The sequence below is a fragment of the Cavia porcellus genome, unplaced genomic scaffold (genome assembly GCF_034190915.1).
Source record: "Cavia porcellus strain 051 isolate PalLab524CR breed Dunkin Hartley unplaced genomic scaffold, mCavPor4.1 scaffold_34, whole genome shotgun sequence".
Classification (NCBI taxonomy): domain Eukaryota; kingdom Metazoa; phylum Chordata; class Mammalia; order Rodentia; family Caviidae; genus Cavia; species Cavia porcellus.
In genome coordinates, this window is record NW_026947517.1 from 21,800,867 (window position 1) to 21,819,444 (window position 18,578).

Here is an 18,578-nt window from a genome sequence, read left to right on the forward strand (position 1 = left end):
CCCTAAAGCTAACCTAATTGTAACTCTAAACCTAACCATAAAACTAAGCCGAAACCCTAACCATAACCCTAGCTCTAACCCTATCTCTAATCCTCACACTAACCCTAACACTAACCCTAACACTAATCTCTAAACATAACCCTAACCCAATCCTAACACAAATCCTAAAACTAAATCTAATGCAAGCCCTAACCATAATTCTAACCCTAAACCAAATGCTAACCTCTAACAATAAACCTAAATCTAACCCTAACACTAACACTAAACCTAACATTAAAACCTAACACTAACCCTAACCCTAAACCAAAACCTAACCCTAACCCTAACCCTAAATCTTAACCCTAACCCTAACACTATCCCTAACCCTAACCTTAACCCTAAACTGAACCATAAAAATAACCCTAACCCTAACCCTACCGCTAACACCTAACCCCTAACACTATCACTAACCCTACCTCTAAAACTAACCCTAACCCTAAACCTAACGCTAACCTCTAACCATTACCGTAACCCTAACTCTAACCGTAACCCTAACACTAACCCTAACCCATAACACTATCCCTAAAACCTAACCCCTAAACCTAACCCTAACTCTAACCCTAAACCTAACACTAAATGTAACACAAACCCTAACCATAACACTAACGCTAACCTAATTGTAGCCCTAGCCCTAACCATATCCCTAAGCCTAACCCTAACCATAACCTTAACTCTAACCCTAACCCTAACCCTCAAACTAACCCTAAACCTAACCATAACACTATCACTAACCTCTAAACCTAATGGAAAAACTAAAACTAAAATTAACCACTAACCATAATCCTAACCCTTAGCATATCCCTAACCTAACCCTATACCTGAACCTAAGCTTTAACCCTAACCCTACCATAACCATAACCTCTAAGCCTAACATTAACCCTAACACTAACCCTAATTCTAACCCTAAACCAAAACCTAACCTCTAACCATAACACTAAGACTAACCCAAAGCTTAAACCTAACCCTAAACTCTAACCATAACCCTAACCTTAACCCTAACCATTAAACTGAACCTTAGCTTTAACCCTAACCCTAACACTAATCATAACCTCTAAGCCTAACCCTAACCCTAACTCTAACCCTAAAGCAAACACTAACCTCTAACCATAAACCTAAACCTAACAATAAACCTATCCCTAACACTAAACCTACATTCTAACCCTAACACTAACCCTAACCCTAAACCTAAACCTAAACCTAAACCTAAACATAACCCTAAACATAAGCCTAACTCTAAACCTAACAATAACATTAACCCTAAACCTAACCCTAACCCTAAACCTAATGTTTAACCCTAACCCTAACCCAAACCTAAAGCTAACCGCTAACCCTAAACCTAACCCTAACCCTAACCCTAAACTCTAACCATAACACTAATCGAAACCCTAAACATATCCATAACATCTAACTCTAACCCTAAGATTAACCTTAACCCTAACCCTAACTCTAAACCTAACCTAAACGTAACTCTAACCCTAAACATAATCAGAAGCCTAACTGTAACCTAAACCCTAACCCTAACACTAAAACTAAATCTCACGCAAACCCTAACCCTAAAACTAAACCTAAACCTAATCCGAACCCTAATTCTCACGCAATTGTAACCCTAATACTAACCATAACCCTAAGCCTAACCCTAACCCTAACTCTAAACCTAACCCTAACCCTCACACTAATCCTAACCCTAAAACTATCCCTACCTAATGCTAACCATAACCCTATCGTTAACACCTAACACCTAACCCTAACTCTGACCGTTACTCTAAAACTAACCCTAAACATATACCTAACCCTAACCCTAACCCTAAACCTAATTGTAACCCAAACCCTAACCAGGACCCAAAGCCTATCCTTAACCCTCTCCCTAACACCTAACCCCTAAATTTAACCTTAATCATAACCCTAATACTAAGCGTAAACCTAACCCTAACCCTAACAATAACCCTAACCCTAAGCCGAAACATAACCCTAAACTCTAACACTAAATCTAACCCTAAACCTAACACTTACCCTAACACTAACCTAAACTCTAAGCATAACCCTAACCGTAACCCTAACCTTTAACTCTAACCCAAACCCTAACCCTAACACTAACCATAACACTAAACCTAACGCTAACATCTAACCATAACCGTAACCCTAACACAAACCCATAAACCTAACCCTAAACCTAACCCTAAATTCTAATCCTAACCCTATCCATGACCCTAACCATAACCCTAAACCTAGCCCTAACCCTAACCTAACACTAAACCTAACCATAACCCTAACCCTATCCTTAAAACCTAACCCCTAAACCTGACCCCAAATATAACGCTAACCCAAATTTCTAATCCTAACCCTAACCCTAAGGCTAACTCTAACCGTAACACTAACACTAACCCTAACACTAACCCTAAATTATAACGATAAACCTAACACTATCCCTAACCCCAAACCTAGTGGTAAACTTAACACTAACCGTAACCCTAACCCTAACCTTATCCTAACAACTAACACCTAACCCTAACACTGAACCTAACCATAAAACTAACACTAAACCTAAGCATAACCCTAACCCTAAACCTAATTGTAACACTAACCCTAACCGTAACCCAAAGCTTGACCTTAACCCTCTCCCTAACACCTAACACCTAACCCTAAAACTAACACTAACCCTATCCCTAAACGTAACCATATCCCTAACCCTAGCACTAACCCTAACTTCTAATCTTAACCCTAACCCTAACCCTAACCATAACCATAACCATAACCCTAACCCAGACCTAACATTAATACCTTACCCTAACCCTAATCCTACCCATTAAACTATCAATAAGCCTGACTGTAATACCTAAACCTATTCCTAACTCTATGCTTAGCATAACCCTAACCCTAAACCTAAACCAAACACTAACACATGCATCTAACCCTAACCCTAACCCTAAACCTAACCCTAACACTAAGCATAAACTCTAACACTAACCCTAAAAATAAAGTATCCCTAATCCTAATGTTAAACCTAGCACTAAACCTAACTTTTGACCCTGACACTAACCCTAACCCTAAACCTCAAAACTAACACTAATGTTAACGATAAGCTTAACCCTAATCCTAATACTAACCCTAAACGCTAACCCTAACCCTAACCCTAACCCTAACCCTAACCCTCAGCCTAACCATAAGCCTAAGTCTAACACTAAACCTAATCCATAACCCTATCCCTAACACCTAACACCTAAACCTAACCCTAATCCTAATCCTAACTCTAACACTAAATCTAACTCAAAACCTAAACCTAACCCTCACCCTAACGCTAAACTAATTGAAACCCTAACCCTAACCATAACCCTAAGACTAACCATATCCCTAAACAAAATTCTAATCATAACCCTAAGCCTCACACTAACCCTATCCCTAACCATAAACTTAACACTAACCTCTAAACCTAACCCTAACCCTAACCCTAATGCTAAACTTAACCCTAATCCTAACCCTAACCCTAATCATAACCCTAACATTAAGCATAACCCTAACACTAACCCTAACACTAACCCTAATCCTAAACTGAACCATAAGCCTTAACTCAAACCCTAAACTTAAACCTAACCCTACACCTAATACTTACCCTTACACTAATCCTAAACTGTAACCGTAACCCTAACCCTAACCCTAACCTTTAACTCTAACCCAAACCCTAACACTAACCTTTAACTCTAACCCAAACCATGACCCTAAGCCTAACCCTAACCCTAAACCTAACGTTAACCTCTAACCATAACCGTAAATGTACACCTAACCCTAACCTTAACCCTTACAATAACCTTTACCCATAACCCTATGCCTAACACCTAACCCCTAAACCTAACCCTAACTCAAACCCTAAACCTAAAACTAAATCTAACGCAAACTCTAACCCTAACCCTAACCCTAATGCTAACCTAATTGTAACCCTAAACCTAACCATAAATCTAAGCCTAACCCTAACACTAACCCTATCTCTAACCATAATCCTAACCCTCACACTAACCCTAAATCTAACCCTAAAACTAATACTAACCTCTAAACCTAACCCTGACTCTAACCGTAACCCTAACCCTAAAAGAAAACACTAAACTTAATCCTAACCCTTAGCATATCCCTAACCCTAACCCTAATCCTAACCCTAACACTAACACTAACCCTGAATGTACGCTTTAACACTAACTCTAAACCTAATCCTAATCATAACCTCTAAGGCTAACACTAATTCTAACCCTAAACCTAACTCTAACACTATCTAAAACCTAATAGTAACTCTAAACCAAACCATAATCCAAAGACTAACCGTAATCCTTACCATAACGCTAACACTAACACTAACGCTAAACCATAACCCTAAACATAATACTATCCCTAACCCTAACCCTAACTGTAAACCTAACCCTAAACCTACCCTAACCCTAACCCTAACTGTAAACCTAACCCTAAACCTACCCTAACCCTATCCCTATCACCTAACACTGAAGCCTAAGTCTAAAACTAACCCTAAAACTAACACTGAACCTAACCCTAATGCTAATCCTAACTGAAAGCCTAGACTAAACCTAATGGTAACCCTAAACCTAATCGTAACCTATAGCCTAACCATAACCCTAACACTAACACTAACCCTAACCCTAACCCTAACCCTAACCATAACCCTAACCCTAAAACTAACCCTAACACTAACCTTAACCCTAACACTAACCCTAAACATAATCGTAACCTTAACCCTAACCATAAAACGAGCCTAACCATAACACTCTCCCTAACACCTAACCCCTAACCCGAACACTAAACTTAAACCTAAACCTAACCCTAACTGTAACCCTAACACTCACCCTAAACTCTAACCGTAACACTAACACTAACCCTAAATCTAACCCTACCCCTAAACCTAACCCTAACCCATCCTTCTAACCCTAATCCTAAACTTAAACCTAACGCTAAACCTAACCCTAAACGTAACCTCTGACACAAACCCTAAACTTAAACCTATCCCTAAACCTAACCCTAAACCTAACATTAAACCTAACTTCTAACCCTAAACCTAACCCTAACCCTAAACCTCAACCTAACCTTAACACTAACCATAACCCTAACACAAATGATATCAGTAACCCAAAACCTAACGTGAACCTAAACCTAACCCTAACTCTAACCCTAAACCTAATTCTATCCTTAAGCCTAACACTAAACCGAAACCTAAATATAACTCTAATCCTAACCCAAATCCTAACACTAACACTAACCCTAAACCTAACCCTAACCCTAACCGTGACGCTAAACCTAAACCTAAGTTTTAACCCTAACCCTAACACTAAACCTAACCATAACCTCTAAGCCTAACCCTAACACTAACACTAACCCTAAACTCTACACCTAAACCTAACCCTAACACTAACAATAACCCTAAACATAACCCTAACCCTAAACTCTATGCCTAACACTAACACTAACCCTAACCCTAATGCTAGCCATAAACCTAACACTAAACCTAACATTAATCCCTACCCCTAACCCTAACCCTACCTGTTAAACTAACAACAGTGACTGTAATACGTAACCCTAACCCTAACCCGAAACCTATCATAAACCTAAACCTAACCCTAACCCTAACCCTAACACTGAACCAAATTCTAACCCTAACACTAAACCTAAACCTAACCCAAACCCTAACCCGAACCAGAACCCTAACCCTAAACTTGACTCTAAACTCCAACCGTAAACCTAACAATATTTCTAAACCTAAACCTCACCATAAACCTAACCCTTACGCTAAACCTAACCCTTACCCTAAACCTAAATCTACCCCTATCCCTAACTTCTAACCCCAACCCAAACCCTAAACCTAACCCTAAAATTAACACTAAACCTAACCCTAACTCTAAGCCTAGCCCTAAACTTAATGGTAACCCTAACGCTAACCGTAACCCGAAGCCTAATCTTAACCCTTTCCCTAACAACTAACCCCTAACCCTAAAACTAACACTAAACCTAAACCTAACTGAAACCATAACCCTAACCTTACCACTAACTCTAAGATCTAATCCTAACCTTAACACTAACCCTAAATAAATCCTAACCATAACCATAACCCTAAACCTAACATTAATCCCTAAACCTAACTCTAACCCTGAACCTTAAAGTAACACTAAACCTTACTTTAATACCTAACGCTAACACTAACCCTAACCATAGCATAACCATAACCCTAACCATAACCCTAACGCTAACCCTAACCCTATCCCATACCTCTAACCCTAACCATAAGACTAACCCTAACACTAACCCTAACCATAGACACTAAGCCTAACACTGACACTAACACTAACACTAACCCTAAGCCCAAACACTAACACTGAACCTAAAGATAACCTCTAACCATAATCTAACACTAATCCTAAACCCTAACCCTAACCCTAACCCTAAAGCCTAACCCTAACATTAACACTATCTGTAACCCTAAAGCTGACCATAAAACTAACCCTAAACCTAACCGTAATCGTAACCCTAACACTAACCATAACCCTAATCCTACCACTAACACTTAACCCCTAACCCTAAACCTACCTCTAACTCTAAAACTAACCGTAAAGCTAACCCTACCCCTAACTCTAACCCTAACACTAATCCTATACCTAACACTTAACCCCTAACCCCAACCCTAAACCTAAACCTAAAGCTAACCATAAACCTAAACCTAAACTTAAACCTAACCCTAACCCTAAACCTAATCATAACCGTAACACTAACTGTAACCCGAAGCCTAACCCTAACCCTCTCCCTAACACCTAACACCTAAAACTAACCCTAACACTAACCCTAACACTAACCGTAAGAATTATCCTAAACCTACCCCTAACACTAACTTCTAATCCTAACATTAACCCTAACCCTAAACCTAACCCTAAACCTAAACTTTAACCCCAAACTTAACCGTAACACTCATCCTAACCCTCAAGCTAGCACTAACGCTAAACTTTAATGCTAGCAGTAACCCTATCCCTAACACTAACCTTTAACTCCAACCCTAAACCTAAAACTAACCGTAAACCTAACACTAACCTCTAAACATAACCCTAATGCTAACATGACCACTAACTCTAACCCTATCCCTAAACTCTAACCGTAACCAAAACCCTAACGCTACGCCTAACCCTAATTCTAAACTCTAACACTAAACCTAACACTAACTCTAAACCTAACTGTAACCCTAACCCTCACAATAACATGAAGCCTAACCTTAACACTCTCCGTAACACCAAACCCCTAAACCTAACACTAACCCTAACACTCTCCCTAACCCCTAAACCCTTAACCCTAACCCTAAACCTAACACTAACCCTAACCCTAACTGTAACCCTAATGCTAAACATAACCCTAACCCTAAATTCTAATCCTAATCCTAACAATAACCCTAACCCTAACCTGAAACCTACCAAAACCCTAAACCTAACCCTAAACCAAAACTTAATCCATACCTCTAACACTAACCCTAACCCTAAACTAACACTAACCCTAAACCTAACATTAATCCCTAACCCAAACCCTAACACGACCCCTTAAACAAACCCTAAACCTGACAGTAATACCTAACCCCAACCCTAACACTACCATAATCCCAACCCTAAAGCTAACGCTAACTGTAACTCTAACCGTAACCAAAACCCTAACGCTACCCCTAACCCTAATTCTAAACTCTAACACTAACGCTAACACTAACCCTAAACCTAATTGTAACCCTAACCCTAACAATAACATGAAGCCTAACCTTAACACTCTCCCTAACAACAAACCCCTAAACCTAACACTAACCCTAACACTCTCCCTAACCCCTAACCCTTAACCTTAACCCTAAACCTAACCCTAACCCTAACCCTAACTGTAACCCTAATGATAAACATAACCCTAGCCCTAAATTCTAATCCTAATCCTAACACTAACACTAACCCTAACCTGAAACCTACCAAAACCCTAAACCTAACCCTAAACCTAACCCTATTCCATACCTCTAACACCAACTCTAACCCTAAACTAGCACTAACCCTAAACCTAACATTAATCCCTAACCCAAACCCTAACATGACCCCTTAAACAAACCCTAAACCTGACAGTAATACCTAACCCTAACCCTAACACTACCATAATCCCAACCCTAAAGCTAACCCTAACTGTAACACTAACCCTAAACTCTAACCGTAACCAAAACACTAAAGCTACCCCTATCCCTAATTGTAAAGTCTAACCATAACCCTAACACTAATCCTAATCCTAATTGTAATCTTTTTTTTTAGAACAGAGTACAAGTTTATCAACAATAGTTATCAACGTTGTCCCTTGTTTCCTTAAAAAGAATTGTCTATCTCATTAGATATTATAAAGTCGGACAAAACAGTAGAGAACAAGACCAATAAAACTTAGGCATTGTAAACATTACAGGACTTCCAAAGAAGACAATAGTCAAACCAGAATGGGTATCTTAGTGAATCTTATTGTCTTCAAAGTAGTTGCCTATGTCTTCAAACTTGATATTACCATATAGAATGGAACAGAGTCTAATCAGTCAAAACAAGATCGTGGGAGTACTACAGGACTTCAAAACAGGTTAATAGGAAATCAAAAAGAGTTTTGTAATCTTAACCCTAACTGTAACACGAGCATAACCCTAACACTCTCCCTAACACCTAACACCTAACTCTAACCCTAAACCTAAACCTAAACCTAACCCTAAACTTTACCCTAACTCTAACACAAACACTCACCCTAAACTCTAACCGAAACACAAACTCTAATCCTAAACCTAACACTACCCCTAAAACTAACCTTAACCCATATATCTAATCCTAACCCTAACTCTAACCCTAATGTTAACCCTAAACCTAACCCTAAACCTATCCATAAACCTAACCCAAAACCTAAAATTAAACCTAACTTCTAACCCTAAACCTAACCCTAACCCTAACCCTAAACCTCAACCTAACCCTACCACTAAACAGAACCCTAACACTAACCATAACTGTAACCCAAAGCTTAACATGACCCTAAACCTAACCTTAACCCTAAGCCTAACCCTAATTCTATCCTTAACCTTAACACTAACCCGAAAACTAAACTACTCTAAACTTAACCCAAACCCTAACACTAACACTAACACTAACACTAACAAACACTAACACTAACACTAACACTAACACTAACACTAAACATAACCCTAACACTAACCTCTAAAACTAACCCTAACCCTAACCATGATGCCAAACCTAAACCTAAGTTTTAAGCCTAACCCTAACACTAACCATAACGATAACCTCTAAGCCTAACCCTAACACAACCCTAACGCTAAACTGTACCCCTAAACCTAACACTAACACTAACAATAACCCTAAATTTAAACCTAACCCTAAACTCTAACCCTAACACTAACACTAACTAACTAACTAACCCTAGACATAAACCTAATACTAAACCTTACATTAATCCCTTCGCTTAAACCTAACCCTACCCATTAAACTAACACTGACCTTAATACGAAACCCTAACCCTAACCTGAAACCTACCAAAACACTAAACTTAACCCTAACCCTAACCCATACCTCTAAAACTAACCCTAACCCTAAACATAACACTAACCCTAAATGTAAAATTAATCCCAAACACACACCCTAACACTACCACTTAAACAAACCATAAACCTGACAGTGATACCTAACCCTAACCATAACACTACCATAACCCCAACCATAAAGCTAACCCTAACCCTAACTCTGAACCTAACACTAACCCTAACACTAACACTAACCCTAAACTCTAACCGTAACCAAAACAAAAACGCTACCCCTATCCCTAATTCTAAACTCTAACCTTAACCCTAACCCTAACGCTAATCCTAATCGTAATCTTAACCCTAACCGTAACATGAGCCTAACACTAACACTCTCCCTAACACCTAACCCCTAACCCTAACCCTAAACCTAAACCTAAATCTAACCCTAACCTTAACCCTAACTCTAACCCTAAAACTCACCCTAAACTCTAACCGTAACACTAACTCTAACCCTAAACTTAATCATACCGCTAAAGCTGACCCTAATCAATACCTCTAACCGTAACCCTAACATTAAACCTAACTTTAACCCTAACCCTAAACCTCAACCTAACCCTAAACCTATCCACAACCCTAACACTAACCATAACCGTTACCCAAAGCCTAATGTGACCCTAAACTTAACCCTAACCCTAAGCCTAACCCTAATTCTATCCTTAACCCTAACACTAACCAGAAACTTAAACATAACTCTAAACCTAACCTAAAAATCAACACTACCGTTAACCCTAAACATAACCCTAACACTCAACTCTAAACCTAACCCTAACCCTAACCGTGAAACTAAACCTAAACCTAAGCTTTAACCCTAACCCTAAAACTAACCCTAACCATAACCTCTAAGCCTAACCCTAACACTAACCCTAACCCTAAACTCTACACCTAAACCTAATACTAACACTACCAATAACCCTAAACCTAACCATAACCCTAAACTCTAACGCTAACACTAACACTAACAATAACCCTAACCCTAACACTAGCCATAAACCTAACACTAAACCTGACATTAATCCCTACCCCTAACCATAACCCTACCCGTTAAACTAACACTAACACTGACCATAATACATAACACTAACCCTAAAGCGAAACCTACCAAAACATTAAACCTAACCCTAACCCTAACCCATACCTCTAACACTAACCCTAACCCTAACCCTAAACCTAAACCTAACCCTAACCCTAACCCTAACCCGTACCTCTAAACCTAAACCTAATCCTAAACCTAACCTTAATCCTAAACCTAACTCTAAACCTAACACTAACCTCTAAGCCTAACACTAATCCTAACCCTAAAACTAACGCTAACACTAAACCGAACTTTTAACACTAACCTTAATCCTAACCTTTAACTTTAACCCTAACACTATACCTAAACCTAACCCTAAACCTAAACCTAACACTAACCCTAACATTATCCCTTATACTGAACCAATAACCCTAACCCTAACCCTAATCCTAACCCTAAACCTAATCGTAAACCTAACCCTAATCCAAAGCCTAACCTGAACCCTCTTCCTAACACCTAACCTCTAACCCTCACCCTCATCATAACCCTAACCCTAACCTAACTACAACCCTAAACTCTAAAACTAAACCTAATGCTAACCCTAACCTTAACACTAACACTAACCCTAAACCCTAACTCTAAACCTAACACTATTCCTAACCCTACCCTAACTGTAAACCTAACCCTGACCCTAATTTTATCCCTAACAACTAATCCCTAACCCTAATGCTAAACTTATCCCTAAAACTAACACTAAAACTAACCCTAACACTAACCTTAACTCTAAACCTGACAATAAAGCTAATCGTAACCCTAACCCTAACCGTAATTTGAAGCCTAACATTAAGCCTCTCCCTAATCCCTAACCCTTAACCCTAACCCTAACACTAACACTAACCCTAAACCTAACCCTAACCCCAAACCTCAAAATAACCCTAAACCTAACAATAACCCTAACACTAACACTAACCCTAAATGCTAACCCTAACCCTAAACGTAACCCTGTCCCTATCCCTCACATTAACCCTAAAGCTAACACTATCCCTAACCCTAAACCTAACCCTAAACCTAACACTAACACTAAACCTAACCCTAACGTTAATTCTGTCCATCACACCTAACCCCTACCCCTACCCCTACCTCTAGCATAACCCTAACCCTAACCCTAACCCTAACCATAACCATAATCCTAACCCTAGCCCTAACACTAACTTCTATTCCTAACATTAACCCTAACACTAAAGCTAACCTTAACCCTAAGCTTTAAACCTAAACCTAACCCTAATAATCACCCTAACACTCACGCTAGCAGTAACCCAAAACTCTAACGCTAACACTAACCCTAACCCTAACACTAATCTTTAACTCTAACCCTAAACCTAATTCTAAACGTAAACCTAACACTAACCTCTAACCATAAAGCTAACCTTAAGCTAACACTACCCCTAAACATAACCCTAAACTCTAACTCTAACGAAAACCTAATGCTACACCTAACCCTAATTCTAAACTCTAACCCTAACCCTATCACTAACCCTAAACCTAATTGTAACCATAAACCTAATGGTAACACAAAGCCTAACCCTAACACTCTCCCTAACACCTAATCCCTAACACTAACACCTACCCTAACACTCTTCCTAACACCTAACACCTAACCATAAAATTAAAGCTAAACCTAACCATAACCATAACCCTAATCCTAAACATAACCCTAAACCTAAATCCTAATCCTAATCCTAAACCTAACCCAACCCTAAACCTAAACCTAACCCTAACCCTAAACTCTAACCCAAAACCTAACCCTAACCCTAACACTAAACATAAGCCTAAACATAAACATAGTACTAACCCTAAACCTAACATTAATCCCTAACCAAACCCTAACACTACCACTTAAACAAACCATAAACCTGACAGTAATAGCAAACACTAACCCTAACACCACCGTAACCCCATCCCTAAAGCCTACCCTAAACCTAAACCTAAAACTAAAACTAAAACTAAAACTAAACCAAATGCTAACCTCTAACCTTATCCCTAAACCTAACACTAATCCTAACCCTAACCCTAATCCTAAACTGTAACTGTAACCAAAACACTAATGCTACCCACAACAATAATTCTAAATTCTAACCTTAAACCTAACACTAACCCTAGACCTAATCATAACCTTAACACTAACTGTAACAGGGAGCCTAAGCCTAACCGTCTCCCTAACACCTAACCCCTAACACTAACCCTAAAACTAAACCTAAACCTAACCCTAACCTTAACCCTAACTCTAACCCTAACACTAACCCTGAACAATAACCGTAACACTAAATGTAACACTAAACCTAAGCCTACGCCTAAACCTAAACCTCACCCATACCTCTAACCCTAACCCTAACAATAATGCTAACCCTAAAACTAACCCTAACCTCTAACACTAACCCTGACCCTAAACCTATCCCTAACCCTAACGCTAAACCTAACATTAAACCTAACTTCTAACCATAAACCTAACCCTAACCTTAATTCTCAACCTAACCATAACCCTAACACTAACCATAACCGTACCCCAAAGCCTAACCATGACCCTAACCCTAACCCTAACTCTAAGCCTAACCCTAATACTATCCTTCACCCTAACACTAACCCTAAACCTAAACAAAAATCTAAACCTAACCCAAACCCTAACACTAACACTAACCCTAAACATAACCCTAACACTAACCTCTAAACCTAACCCTAACCCTAACTAAGACACTAAACCTAAACCTAAGCTTTAACCCTAACCCTAACCCTAACCATAACCTCTAAGCCTAAACCTAACCCTAACTCTAACGCTAAACTCTAAACCTAAAACTAACCCTAACACTAAAAATAACCCTAAACCTAACACTAACCCTAAACTCTAACCCTAATCCTAACACTAACCCTAACCCTAATCTGAACTATAAACCTAACACTAAACCTAACATTAATCCCTAACCCTAACCCAAACACTACCCCTTAAACTAATCCTAACACTGACCATAATACCTAACCAGAACCCTAACCCTAAACCTACAATAACACTATCCCTAAACCTAACATTACTCCTAAAACTAATCCTAATCCTTACTTCTAACCCTACCCTAACCCTGACCCTAACCACAAACCTAACCTTAAGACTAACCTCTATAATTAACCCTAACCCTAAACCTACCATAACCCTAAACCTAACCCTAACCCTAACACTAACACTAACCCTAACGCATAACTCTAACACTAACCCTAAACCTAAACCTAACCCTAAACCTAACCATAACCCTAACCCTAACCCTAATCCTAAACCTAACCCTAACCCTAACCCTAACTGTGACCCGTACCTCTAACCCTAAACCTAACCCTAACACTAACCTTAAACCTAAACCTAACTCTAAAACTAACACTAACCTCACACCCTTACACTAACCCTAAAACTAACCCTAACACTAACACTAAACCAAACTTCTAACTCTAATCTTAATCCTAACTTTAACTCTAATCCTGACCATAACCCTAACCTTAACCATAACCCTAAACCTAACGTTAACCTCTAAACATAATCCTCACCCTAACACTAACCTTAAGGCTAACACCTAAAACCTAACCCTAAGCCTAAATCTAATCCTAACCCTAAACCTAACCCTAAATTTTAATCCTAACTCTACCCCCTAAACCTAACCCTAACCCTAACCCTAACCGTAAACCTAAACCTAAACTTAAAACTAAGCCTAGTCCTAACATAACCCTAATCCTAACCCTAACACTAACAATAAGCTTAACTCTAACACGAACACTAACCTCTAAAGTGAACCCTAACATTAACCGTAATCCTAAAAATAAACTTAACCAAAAACCCTCACCCTAACACTTTCCCTAACCCTAACCATAACCCTATACCTAAGACTAACCCTAACAATATCCCTAACAACTAACACCTAACCCTAACTCTAAAACTAACACTAAATCTAACCCTAACCCTAACACTAAACCTAATCATAACTCTAACCCTAACACTAACCCAAAGCCTAGCCCTAAGCCTCTTCCTAACACTTAAACTCTAATCCTCACCCTAATCATAACCCTAACCCTAGGCCTAACCCTTACCCTAACACTAAGGCTAACCCTAACCCTAACCTAACCATAACCCTAAACCCTAACCCTAAACCTAATCCTAACTTAACCTTACCCCTAACACTAACCCTAAATCGTAAGTCTAAACCTAACACTATCCCTAACCCTAACCCTAACCCTAACCCTAACCATAACCATAAACCTAACCCTAGCCCTAACCATATCCATATCACCTAACCCCTAACCCTAACGCTAAAACTAACCCAAAATCTAACACTAAAACAAAGCCTAACAATAACCCTAAACCTTAGCCTTACCCAAAACTAATCGTAACCCTAACCCTAACCGTAATCCGAAGCCTAACCTTTAACGTCTCCCTAACCCCTAAAGCCTAACGCTAACCCTAACACTAACGCTAACCCTAACCGTAACCATAATCCTAACCGTACCATTAACACTAACTTCTAATCCTAACCCTAACCGCAAACCTAACCATAACCCTAACTCGAAACTTAACATTAATCCCTTACCCTAACCCTATCTCAACCCCTTAAAACTAACCCAAATCCTGGGTGTAATACCTAACCCTAACCCTAACCCTGTGGCTAACACCTGAGCCCTAAGCCTAAACATAACCCTACCTCTAAATCTAACCCTAACTCTAAACCTAACCCTAACCCTAACCCTTACCATAACACTAAGCCTAAACCTAATTGTAACCCAAAACCTAACCTTAACCAGAAACCTAACGCTAACCCTTTCCCTAACACCTAACCCCTAACTCTAACCCTAAACCTAGCCCTAGCCCTAACCTTGAATATAACACTAACCCTAACCCTGACAACCATAAGATGTAATCCTCAACCTAACCCTAACCGTAACCTTAACCCTAAACCTAACCCTAAACCTAAACTCTAACCCGAAACCTAACCCGAAACCTAACCTCAACCCTAACCCTTACGCTAAGTCTATCCCTAATACCTAAAACATACCCCTAACCCTAACCCGAAGCCTAACCATAACCCTCTTCCTAACACTTAACACCGAAACCTAAACATAAACCTAAAACTAACACTAACCCTAAACCTAACCCTAATCCTAAACTCTAACCCTAACCCTAACACTAACCTTAACTCTAGCCCTAACATTAAACCTAACATTAACCCCTAACCCTAAGCCTAACCCTGTCCCTTAAAATAATCCTAACACAGACCTTAATACCTAACCTGAACCCTAACCCTAAACCTAACATAATAGTATCCCTAAACCTAATCCTACCCCTAAACCTAAACCTAAAACTTAATTCTAACCCTACTATAACTCTGACCCTAAACACAACCCTAACTTTAACCCTAAACTCTAACACTAACCCTAACCATAAAACGACCATAACCCTAAAACTAACACTAACCCTAACACTAACCCATACCTCTAACACTAACCCTAACCCAAACACTAACCAAAGCCCTGTCCCTAACACCTAACCCCTAACCCTAACCATAAACCTACCTCTAAATCTAACCCTAACACTAAACCTAACCCTAACCCTAACTATAACACTAAGCCTAAAAGAAAACGTAACCCAAAACTTAACCATAATCAGAAGCCTAACCCCAACCCTCTCCCTAACAACTAACCCCTAACAGTAACCCTTAGCCTAGCCCTAACCCTAACCTTAAACGTAACCCTAAATCTAACCCTACACCAACCAAAAATTGCAATCATAAACCTAACCCTGACCCTAAACTTAACACTAAACCTAACCCTAACACTAAACTCTAACCCTAACCCTAACCCTAACCCTAACACTATACCTAACCTTAAACCTAACCTTAAACCTAACACGACCCCTAACCCTAAACCTTACCCTAAAAAAGACACTAACCATAATCCTAACACTAACTCTATCCCTAATACCTGACCCCTAACCCTAAAACTAACCCAAACCCTAAGTATAAACCTAAACTTAACCTAACATTAATCCCTAACCCTAACGCTAACCCTACCCCTTAAACTAACCCTAACACTGACAGTAATAGCTAAACCGAACCTTAATGATAAACCTACCATAACACTATCCCTAAACCTAAACCTACCCCTAATCCTAACCCTAACCCTTAATTATAACCCTATCCTAACCTTGACTCTAATCACAACCCTAACCTTAAAACTAACTTCTAACACTAACTCTAACCCTAAATCTACCATAACCCTAAACCTAAACCTAAACCTAACCCTAAATCATACATCTACCACTAACACTAACCCTAACCTAAACCTAACCTTAAACCTAACCATAACCCTAACCCTAAACGTAACCCTAAACCTAAACCCTAACCTTAACCCGTACATCTAACAATAAACCAATCCCTAACTCTAACCTTAACCCTAAAACTAACTCTAAACCTAAAATTAACTTCTAGCCCTAACCCTAAATCTAACACTAACAATAAACCAAACTTCTAACCCTAACCTTAATCTTAACCTTTAAATCTAACCATAACTAGAACAATAACCCTAACCCTAAACCTAACTCTAAACATACCCCTAACCCCAACACTAACCCTAACCTTAAGGCTAACAACTAACTCCTAAACCTAACACTAAACCTAATCCTAACAATAACCCTAACCCTAAATTCTAATCTGAACACTACCCCTAACCATAACCCTAACCCTAAAACTATACCTAAAACTAACACTAACCCTAACACTAACACTAAACCTAACGCTAGTTCTAAACTCTAACACTAACCCTAACACTAAACCTAAACCTAACCCTAACTGTAAACGTAACCCTAACCCTAAACATAACCCTAACACTAAATTTTAAACCTAAACCTAATCCTAACCCTAAAAGTTAATCTAACACTAACACTAATCTCTAACCCTAAACCTAACACTAAACATAACTTCTAACCCTAACCCTAACCATAATCCTAAACCTCAACCTAACCCTAACCATAACCCTAACCATAGCCCTAACCATAACACAAAGCCTAATTGTAACCCTATTCCTAACACTAACCCTAACCCTAATTCTAACCCTAATCCTAACCCTAACCCGAACCCTAAACCTAACTCTAAACCTAACCCTAACCCTAACCCTAACACTAACTCTAAACCTTACCCTAACACTAAACTCTAAACATAACCCTAACCCTAACAATAACCCTAACCGTAATCATAAACCTAACCTTAAAACTAAACCAAAGCTTTAACCCTAATCCTAACACTAACCCTAATCATAAACACTAAGCTTAACACTAACCATAAGCCTAACCCCAAACTCAAACACTAAACCTAACGCTAACCTCTACCCATAAGCCTAACCCTACTCCTAAACCTAAACTTAACCCTTACCCTAACCCGAAACCCTAACCCTAACACTGACACTATACGTAAACCTAAACATAACCATAAACCTAACCCTAAACCTAACCATATCCTAAAAACTAACCCCTAACCCTAGGCCTAAACCTAACCCTAAACCAAACTCTGATCTTAATATTAACCCTAACTGTAACCCTAAACCTAAACCTAATCGTAACACTACCACTATCAGTAACCCGAAGCCTAACACTAACTCTCTCCCTAACACCAAGCCCCTAACCCTACACCTAAACTAACCCTAACCCTAACCCTAACCCTAACCATAATCATAACCCTAACCCTACGCCTAACTCTAACTTCTAATCCTAACCCTAACGTTAACCCTAACCCTAAACTCTAACCCTAACCCTAAACCAAAATCTTACCTCTAAACATAACCCTAAGCCTAACCCTAACCCTAAACTTAACCCTAAAACTAACCCTAAAAGGAAACTCTAACCCT